The sequence below is a fragment of the Chrysemys picta genome, chromosome 2 (assembly GCF_011386835.1).
Source record: "Chrysemys picta bellii isolate R12L10 chromosome 2, ASM1138683v2, whole genome shotgun sequence".
NCBI classification, from domain to species: Eukaryota; Metazoa; Chordata; order Testudines; family Emydidae; genus Chrysemys; species Chrysemys picta.
Window position 1 is genome coordinate 204278698 of NC_088792.1, and position 11432 is coordinate 204290129.

The following is an 11432-nucleotide window of genomic DNA, read 5'->3' on the forward strand; positions in this document are numbered from 1 at the left end:
TAAAGCCAGAAGGAGAAAGCATCTGGAGAAGGTACACTGCAGATGTGGCTTCATCCTTCCTTATACTACAAAACAGAACACGCACTCTTACCTCAGAAGTGGAATTGTCTTTATGTCCCTGTTGTGAGGTTGTTTTTTTTTTTGTTTGGGTTTTTTTGAAACTAGAAGAAGCTGTCAGTACTTGCTGTGGAAACCGTTTTGGATCAGGAGAAGCAGGGGACTTTGCATGCTACTGCCTTTTTATCCTCACAGTGCACCATCTGTCACCAGGAATGTAGCAGGGAAGTTACAATGATTACAAAAAGATATGGAAAGGTTGTCCGAGCCAAATTTAGATGGAGCTAAGGAACTATAAAGCTAGTCTCCAGAAGATAGATTAATCTGGATTAGAACTCATTTCTGGTTAGAGTTTAAATCGGTTCATGTTAGCTCAGGCAAGTTTCTCTGACTTTTAAGAATTTTAAAATTTGTCTTGATGGGAGGAATGAAGGACTAAGGTCTGATCTGCACGCATTGTAACTATTTCAGTTAAGGGTGTAATTTGTTTAATCAAAATAGTTATACCAGTTCAACCCCTAGTGTGTACATAGCTACATTGGTATAAAGGAGCCTTACACCAGTATAGCTTTCCCCCCTTTCCATATAGGAACAAACTGCAACCAGTATAAGCACTTTTATACTGGTAGAACTGCAGCCATACTAGGGTAGTTGTACCACTTTAAGTATACTAATTTAGGTAATGTGGTTGAACTTTTGTGTAGACAAGGACAATAATTTACACTTTAAAATCCTAAAACATTTCATATATACAATAACCAAAATACCAGGCCCTGAAAAAACTATGAGACCAAAACTAAATAAATGCAGAGGAAGGGATGGCATTTTGATTTCTTTGTAATTATTTGCTGGGGGGAGGAAATCAATAAATTAGTGGGTCTTACACTGCGAGTAGCACTATTGTCATTACAAATCAAATCAGTACTGGACAGCAGATAAGAGCTTGGGGGCAGAGTTGACAACATTTGCACAGCAGCTTGGAAGAGCAGAACAAGGACTATTGAACTTTTAAAATGCCAACAGAATTTTTGAAAAGGAACAGACATATGACAGCTTTCCTACGTTCTCCTATTATAGACCATTCCTTAAGGCAGAAATCCTGTCAGGGTTCAATTCCCCAACCATCCTTTCAGTCACAGACTTTCCCAGGGCAATTATAGCACTTGGTTTATATGCTAAGACTTTTCTGTGACTCTCCTCACCCTTGTATTTGAGCTCCTCACAAACATTAATGGATTTCTCTTTCAACACCCCTCTGAAACAGTAAAGTGGTATTATCAGCCCCATTTTACAGATGGGAAACTCCAACACAGTAACTTGCCCAAGGTCATGCAGGAAGTCAGTGGTGGAACTGAGAATGGAACATAGATCTCTTGAGCTCAAGTTTAGTGCTTTAACTGCAATGATACCAATTCCTGCAGTTTGAGACCTATAACAACAGAAAAATAAGATGTAGAACAGCTAAAGTAGTATGCATCCAGAGTTTACTACATGCCCATACATTGCTCGCTAGTTAAATACCAGTTGGGTAGATTGCTCATTATTGCTTAAATGAACCCCTTTTCCCCCTTTCTAGATCTCCACTAAGCAAAAAGTTGGCCTCATAGGACATTCTATGATGTATGCCACACTATCAGAGAGAGATGATTTTGTGGAGAGTGGCAAGCCTTTGGTTTCAGCCTCCATTATGCCTCCCCAGAATTGTAAAACCACAAATGGGGCTGTTATGAGCTTTAGTGGGAAGGGAAATTACTCACACATTTCCCCTCAGTTTGGCATATAGCACTTGCATGCCATGTTTAACCTTTCACAATGAGTGCTTTACATATGAGAGGAGCTGGCCCAGAAATATTTGATCATGCATAATGTTACACTGATTTTAAAAGTTTCAGATTATCATTTCTACATTTTCTGTGTGAGATGATGGAGGTTTCTTTCATCAGAGGGTTGGTATTATAAATACTGTGCATCATGGAAAAATCCTTTTAAGAATATTAATATTTAGCCATTGAAGTCTAAAATCAGTATAGTTACTGTGTAAATGGATTGGAAATGATCTTTAATAGATATTTCCTTCTTTTTGGTTTCTCTTCCACTAGATACATATTTCCTCACTTAAATGGTATTTCAAATATGTCTTCTGAAGCCAATATTCTTCAGTTATGATATTGTCAATTCCCCATTTCTACATGCTGCACAGGTAATCTCTAGCTGCAGAAAGATCTTCCTTGCAGACTATTTTTATATGGCAAATAGTGCTTTCTTACAGAGCTGGCTTAGTGTATATTGTCCAGTTTTACTGATAAGATTTTTCAAATATACTTCATCCTAATGTGTCAGTTTGATTTTGGATTTGATTAAGATATTTTCACACTGGAGGACGGCCATGACTACTATGTAACACATTTCCAGCATGAGCTGAAACCTCTACATTCTGAATAGCCGAAAATTGCTCCCCAAAAGTAAATGAAGTTCACTGTTTATTTTCTGCAATATAGTCTTTGGGTATCATTTACTGGATTTCTCCCATTTCTATGCTATGTATTATACCAGAAAATATGAAATACTGTATTGTATTGTAGCATGCATCTGATGAAGTGGGCTTTAGCCCATGAAAGCTTATGCCCAAATAAATTTGTTAGTCTCTAATGTGCCACAAGTACTCCTCGTTTTTTTTATGAAATACTAGATGCCTTCACAATTGTACTTGGGTGGATACACTGGACAAACAAATATCTGTTTCATCTGCTGAGAAATGCCATTAATACTATATTTTTTCTTCTTTTGCAGTTATTAAATACTGTTTCCTTGTAAATTTGAGACTGTTTTTTTCTGACTGGTGTTTATTCTGAGCAATAAAACCACAACTTTAATTGGTTTGTTTCCAGACATGAATATTTTGCTTATTGTATCAGAAAGAACTAGTTTCCTGAGCCAGTAGCATCAGCAGCTCCCATATCCAGACCTGAAGGGATAATAATCTTGGATTATATCAAGCCATCATATTTGTTTTTAATATCTTTTTTCTTTTTCAAATCCAATACTAACATTATGTTCACATTTCTGTACACATATGGAACATTCATCATCCAATTGTAACATGTCAGATCAAGTAGGATTAAATAAAAAAACAAAAAATTAGAAAACAGACTTTTTAAAATAGGCTATTGATTTTTAAGCACAATTCCTCATTGATTTCAGTGGGGAGTTCTGCTTAAAAAATTGATGCCAAGAGGTGGCTCCTTCACTGCACTTTTTAAAAAAGTGTGCAAATACAATGAAATGAGTAGGGGCCCTTTATCAATGCTGTTGGTGTGTGAGGGAGTGCGCCATATTCTGATCTCAGTCACACCTGTACCTTTGGCCACATCACGTCTTGCAGATCCGTATGCAAAACAGACCTTGTGTATAAAACACTTTCATTATGCAGAAGGTGGGGGGAGATCAGCAGCCAACATGGCAGCATTCCACACCTTCCCTGTGACCATGGAGGGATTTCCATGTATTCAGGGATCCATGAGTAAAGAGCAGGTGGGCTGGGGAAGGGGATTGAGTAGGCCAAGCTACAGCAAGAGGGGAAACGGACATACATATTGTCAGGATCAGCTCTAGGCACCAGCAAACCAAGTACATGCTTGGGGCGGCACAATTCCAGGAGCGGCATTCCGGGAGGTTTTATTTTTTTGCTTCGGCGGTTGCGCTCTCTGAGTTTTTTGTTTTTTGTTTTGCTTGGGGCTGCAAAAAACCTAGAGCCAGCCCTGCATATTGTGTGTCTCCCTCCTTCCCCCGCCAATTCAAGCACAAACACAATAGCTGCCTGCATGCTGGGGAACGCCTTATCTTCCTTCCTACAAGCAAGCCCTGGCAGGCCGCCTCCATTGGAGATACTCTTCCAGGGAGGTTGGGAAGAGCTGCAGGAGGTCTAGAGATGCAGATAACTCCATATGCACAAAAGATCCCTGGAGCTTAAAGGAACTGTGTGCTGGAGCTCTACTTGCTTTGGTGGGGGCACTAACTGTGCCTCTTAATGAATGGACCAAGAGGGAACTCTGTGAAGGGGATTTTGCTGAATCCTCTGTGCAGATGTTAGCATGTAGGAGCACACTTTACCCTTCCATTAATGTAAGGGAATTGTTTCACATTTACACTGGTATAAATGAGATCAGAATTGGGCCAGATCTGGTGCCTTAACTCTGTAGTCATGCTTTAAATTGAACTTTCCAATTTTGTATGTACCAGCTTTAAATGTGGATCTCATGGCCCTTTCCTGGGCCATCCATATCATGGCCTTTCATGCTAGCCTATGTGGGATAGCATAGAAACACTTGCCAATGGCATCAGTGGAGTCAGCCTGGATTTATACTGGTGTAACTGAGATCAGAATCTGGCCCAAGCTATTGTTGAGTCTGGATCTGAGCCCTATAACAGATAGAAAAGCACTGAATACTCTAAAGAGCGATTTTGTTGATGTAACCATATTTGCCTCAATCCTATTTCTAGCAGAGTTTCAAATAGACTCAGAAATAACCTCTTTCCTATTGGGATCAGAGGGGGAAAACATCCCCAAAACACATGGATCTGCAAGCAAATTCTTGAAAGAATATTAAAACTAATTATCATACAATCTTTGACTACATTTATTTGATGAAACATCATTCATGTTGTTATGGGTTGGGCTAAATGTTCTTATGGATCAGGTGTGGCTGTCACCCTTCATTCAGAATAAATGTAAATAAGCCATTATACTTAGGTGTCTGAAACAATGGCAGTAGCACCCAAAGACACAGACACTTGGAAACACAGAGTGGAAGCTAAATCACTTGGAAACACAGAGTGGAAGCTAAATCACAGAGTGGAAGCTAAATCAAGGGTTCTAAAATACAGGGGCTGGGTCTTTGATTGGTGGAACTGGAGAGAGAGAGAGAGAGAGAGAGAGAGAGAGAAGACAAGCTGGAGGAAAGCAGACTGGGAGAGACAGACGTACATCTCAAGCACAGTGTGTGACTCTGGAAGAAGCTGGAGATAAAGCTTCTGGGTCAGGTGCTGTCAAAAGAGATTTGGGGCTATAAGCAAAGACGTTATTCCCTGGTTTTGATTCCTCCTGCATTTGGAGGAGGACTTTGTACATTCCTTGTAAATAATTGAACTGCGTCAACAAAAATAGCAGACTCCATCATCAATTTCTACTCCCAACTGGAACACCTTAGGGGCCCCAAATTATTTTGACTAGCCTCTCTGGTCAAAAAGGGGTAGCAGTATCTTAAAGGTATACAACAGTTAGGTTTATTTATCGATTTATAGATTCATAGATTTCAAGAACAGGAGGGACCATTGTGATCATCTAGTCTGACTTCCTGTACAGCAAAGGCCATAGAACTTCCCCAAAATAATTCCTAGAGTTTACCTTTTAGAAAAACATCCAATCTTCATTTTGAAATTGTCAGTGATGGAGAATCCACCACAACCCTTGGAAAATTGTTCGAAAGTTTAATTACCCTCAGTGTTAAAAATGTATGCCTTATTTCCAGTCTCAGTTTGTCTAGACTCATTTTCCAGCTATTGGGTCCTGTTATATCTTTCCCTTCTAGACTAAAGAGCCCATTGTCAAATATAAGTTCCCCATGTAAGTATTTATACACTGTAATCAAGTCACCCCTTCGCCTTCTCTTTGTTAAGCTAAATAGATTGAGCTCCTTGAGTCTATCACTTTCAGGTATGTTTTCTAATCTTTTAATTGGTCTTGTGGTTCTTCTCTGAACTCTCTCCAATTTAACAACATCTTTCTTTAATTGTTGACACCAGAACTGTACAATGTATTCCAGCAGCAGTTGTGCCAGTGCCATATACAGAGGTAAAATAACTTCTCAACTCCTATTCGAGATTCCCTTGTGTATGCATCCAAGGATCGCATTAGACCAGGGGTTCTCAAACTGGGGGTCGTGACCCCTTAGGGGGTCATGAGGTTATTATGTGGGGGTTGCGAGCTGTCAGCCTCCACCCCCAAACCCTGCTTTACCTCCAGCATTTATAATAGTATTTAATATAAAAAATGTGGTTTTAATTTATAAGGGGGTGTTGTACTCAGAGGCTTGCTGTGAAAGGGGTCACCGATAAAAAGTTTGAGAACCACTGCATTAGACATTTTGGCTACAGCATAGCACTGGGAGTTCATGTTCAGCTGATTATCCATGACAACCCCCAAATCTTTTTCAGAACCACTACTTCCCAGGGAAGAGTTTCCTCATCCTGTAAGTATGGCCTACATTCCTTGTTCCTAGATGCATTGTCATGGTTGGGTCATGGGTGGCTAGACCGAGCAGTCTATTTCAACAAATATATCCAGAGCTGGTCTAAGCTTTGACAAGCAATATTACCAACTATTATCGATTTTAAAAATCTAGGACCATAATTAGATGCTGGCATTCATACTATTTTCCCCCAACAAAAAGTGATGGAGCTTTTATAAAATCTGGAATGGCTATATTTTTCTGCTCAATTGTAATCAACCGCCTTTAAAACATAAGGTTTTTTCCCGCACTTTGTACAGATAACTGAGAAATATTAAATGACACATTCTCTAAATGCCCCATTAATATGTAGAGATGAAGAAAACAAGAAATGAAGAACTTAAAAATATCTTTTGCGGTATGCAATCTGGTATGTGTTTTTAGTTTTTTGTTTTATGTGAGGATCCAAACAATGGTAATGGATGGCCACTAGGGGAAACATAGGTGCTGCCTCATGTAGAATTTGTGCAGTAGATTGACTGAAAATATTCAGAGCTCCTAAGCTAACTTTTGGAGTCTTTGCCTCCTTATGCAACTTGTTAGGAACTTGGAGTAAAATTAAAAGTATTATAGAGGACTTAGTTGTGTGACTGGGTGAAATGTTTCCTACATCAGCTTGTAGGGTGACCAGATGGCCTGATTTTATAGGGACAGTCCCAATATTTGGGGCTTTTTCTTACAAAGGCTCCTATTACCCCCCACCCCCGTCCCGATTTTTCACACTTGCTATCTGGTCACCCTATCAGCTTGGCCTTAACAACTCACACAAAGAATAAAAAGGGTATCAGTCAAACTTCTGCAAATAGCCCTTCCAATTTTAAAGAGAGGAAAACAGAAATAATTTATAATATCCTGGTCTGAGTGTCATATAAGGGATTTACTGTTGTGTGATTACCAAAAATTGAAAAATCAAATTAAGGGTCACTTAAAAGATAGTTTTTAATCTAGCTTTAGCTTTCCCATTCATCATTATCTTAAATGTGCCATTCATTGCTTTTTAAATAACAAGTGAAATTGGAACCTTAAATACTCAGCCCTTCTTAATACATTTCATTACCTGCTAATTCTGTGCATGCAGCTAAAGATTAAGACTAGCAGGAATGGAAGAAGAAATTCTTCTGCACGATTACAATAGAAAGAAGCAATTAAAAATGCGGATTTAAACAAGTCTGTCTTTAGCGGTTGTAAGCTGTGCCCAGCAGAGAGATGCCAATAGTAAATGTTGCATGCAAATAAGCTAGCCACAGACCATCAGAAATGCAGAACTTATTCTTAATGGGTTGACATGTTTGGTAATTGTGATGTTGTGATGCCATTGACAAATCAGTATTATTGTTTCCTCAAAGATGGAGCAGGATAAGCATGGAAATCAGGCAGGCAATATTAGAAGCACAGAATATAGCTAATGTGGTAGTAGTAGTATGATATAAATAAAACTGTTATTAAAATAAAATGTGGCATGAGCAGAGGAACATTCCCACTGTTAGGTGCATTTGAAGATGTCACTTTTTTGCCCTATTTGTAAGGAAGAACTGACTTGTTATTCTGACAAAAACGTTGTCTGAAAACCATCTGCAAGTTAATTAAATTCCCAATGTGGTGTGTATTATCTAGACATAAACAGTTGAGCTCTCTCTTCTATACATGGAGAACCAAATGGCCACATTTACAAATATATTTAGACACCTGAAGATACAGCTAGGCACTTGTTAAAATCCTACTAGGCCCTTCAGATTTAGGCATCTATCTTCCATCGAAAATCAATGGGAGTTGGTGGCCTAACTTGCTTGGGAGCTTTTGTAAATCCCAATAGTCACCTATTTGAATCTTTAGGCACCTAAATACATTTGTAAATCTGGTTTTAATGGTATAGCCCATGATTATACCAACAGAATGTTTGGCTAAAGGAGGCATTGAAACAATGCTTTGCTTCTATTTGCAGGAAAAACAGAAATTAAACTGCAATGCAGAAGGAGAGGTTGTACAGTAAAGTTTAGACATTTATAATTCCGATCTCTCTCCCTGGATTCTGGATCAAACTATCTACTAGTGTAAATGGGCACAACTCCATTGCCTTCAATAGAATTTAGCCCATTTACTTTGACTAAGAATTAAGCCCACTGGATCCACAGTCAAACATCTTTATAAAACAAATGGACCAAATTCATCCGCAGGGTAATTCCATGTCAGGGAGTTACATAAGGGGAGAATCTGGCCCTATATTGTCTTAAAGTGTTAAAAACTATTGAAGCAAATGATAAAATACGTTGGTTAGTAGTCTTCATGTAGAGATAATCAAACATGGAAAAATCAGTCTAGTAAGGCTGTATGGAAGGTGGAACTTTTTAAGAGATATATTCTCAAGACACAAATTGGTTGTAAGTAACTGCCCTTGTATAACCCTAAAGCAATGGTTACCAGAGTCTATATGCAGCCTACTGAATCATTCAATATAGCTTTCAGCCTCCCTCATCTTTAGCAAGAAGATGGAAGCCATGGAGTTTACACATACCAAAAAAGAGGCTATGATCCAAACTGAGAAAGACACTTGACTCAAAATAAAGCATGCCATGTTGGCACTTACAGTGTGAAATCTTGACTCCATTAAAGCTGTTGAGAGCTTTGACATTGATTTCCATGGGTCCAGGATTTAACCACAGCCTCTGTGAGCAGTCCCTTCAGTTTCATTGCTGTGTGGTTAACAATGGCAAGTATCTGTTATGTGGAACAAGCATAGCATTCATATTAGTGTTTCTGAAACTTTTGGTTTCTTAGATTTGTTATCTACAATTAGGGGCAGGCTAGGGACCACACACCTATCATGGTCTCATTGCAGATGTACCCACCCTGTGCAGGGCTTGAGCAGTAGATCCCAACACTCAGGTCTACTGGATCCTCCAACATTTATACAAACGTGGACTAACAGATAATGGCATATGTTGGATGTGTAGTAACCAAGGTGGCAAGTTAACACAATGGTCTGTTCACCCCTGCCCCAAATACACAGAGATGTGCAAATAGCCACTTCTATCACCAGTGGGGGCAGCTTATTATTAAAAGGAATTCATGCTTTGGGGAGGGCAAGAATTATCTGCACCACCGCCCTCTCCAGCTTTTACACCAGGAAAGACAACTTTAAACCATACCTAGGAGCCCTGGTGACAGAGGCTGCCCAGAGGATGCATTGAATAATGATATTATCTGGTTGTGGCTAGCAGTGAAAATTTTCTGCCAGACGGGAAACCTAGAATTCCAAATGCTTGAAAGCATCTTGGTTATACCTGTAGAATGATTTTTTTTCAATTACTCATTGGAGTTTGTTCAACAGCGGGACCTGCTTGGTGGGCGTGTCCAAGTGCCAGGTGGCCTGCATTGGCAGCAGGCTTAGAAATGACCACTTTAATTTCAAATGTTGTGCTTGGATCTGCGCCCATTCTTTTCAGTGGAGAAGGGTTGGGCCCTGTTCCAGTGCAGTTAGCTCACACATGAGATTAGTATGCTGAGGAAAATGCTTACAGTTTTTTTAAACTATCCCATTTGTAAATGAAATTTTCTTCTCCATTTTGGTTGCATTTTAGAAAATTAATTATTTAAAATATCAGTGTGGAATCACTGTACCCATATTAATTCTATATTCATTCTCTGAGAAATAAGCCTGATAACTAATGGTGCATGAAACCTACTTATCATGATGAAGGAAAGCTAGAATGGTTACAGATCTGGAGAAAAGGTCCAATTTAGCATGCAAAAGGACAAGCAACCCATCTAATAATTTAGATAACTCTGTGAATTATTTAATTTGCTTTTGCTGAAAAACATTGTTTATCCTTTCTACTTGCTTTCACGTTTTCAGTTTTTCATTGAATTATGGCTTACGATCTGTGCCTCTAATAGGTCACTGAAGCAAAACAGAAGTTCTACAATTCCTTATTTCACACCGTGACCAAGTCCTAATGGGGAGCCAGTTATAGTCACTCAATTAGGGTGAACTGCAAAGAGTGGGGCAGACAATGCCCATAAAGCTGGTGGATATTCCAATACTTAGATTTACCAAGCCAGCATAAAACAGCTTCTTTATTAACTTACTGGTCACTCAAAAGTCCAGTTCCCTTAAAGTGATCCAGTCTCAGGCCTCCATCCAGGTACCCAGATCAAATATGATGAAAATTTCTGTAAAAGAAAAGAAAAGGTTCTACCAATCCCAAAGTATCGGACACATTACCTCCCAGGTTAATGCATATTTCAGATCTCGCCCAAATACATGCTACAGTCAATTCTTATTAACTAAACTAAAATTTATTAAAAAACAAAAGAGAGAGAGTATGGTTAAAAGATCAATATACATACAGACAGACATAGAGTTCAATTCATTGAGGTTCAGATTCATAGCAGAGATGGTGAGCTTGGCAGTTGCAAAGAGTTCTTTCAGAAATAGTTCATAGGTTATAGTTCAATGTCCAGATATCCTATTCAGGGCGTACCAGCATAACTGGGACCTCAGTCTTGTGACTCAAACTTCCCCTGATGAAGCCTAAGCAGATCTGAGATGACAGAATCAGGACCCAAGGATCTTTTATACAATTTCATGTCTTTTGACAAGTTGGGAGTTCAAAAGGTAATTAGCATGACTTTGAAGGAGGTCCATCACCGGTACTTTAGCTACAGAATTAACATAAGGCAATTTGCTTGTTCCTCCACCATTCACAGTACATTTCAAAGAGAGATGAATACCAAGATATCCCGTGTTTACAATTCATTTAAATGCTAGGATGTTCTTTTGACCTCTGAATTATCAGAATACAGCATAGACAGGGACTGTTGATTACATTGTCCACTCTACTCATACATATGTAAATAAACAACAACACAAACATTATCTCCCCACATGTCTTATGAGGGTTATTTATTTTGCAGGATATTTAACCCTTTCTAGCCATGCGTCCCACCCTCAACGTGAAACTGGCGTCGAAGGGCAAAATTAGAGCTCCTGGATACACCTTTAGGACCTTCCAACATTGATATGAGCTCTGTTTATGTGGAATTCTTTGTAAGGCCAAATTATTGATGCAGGCTTTGGTCCCAGCCAGA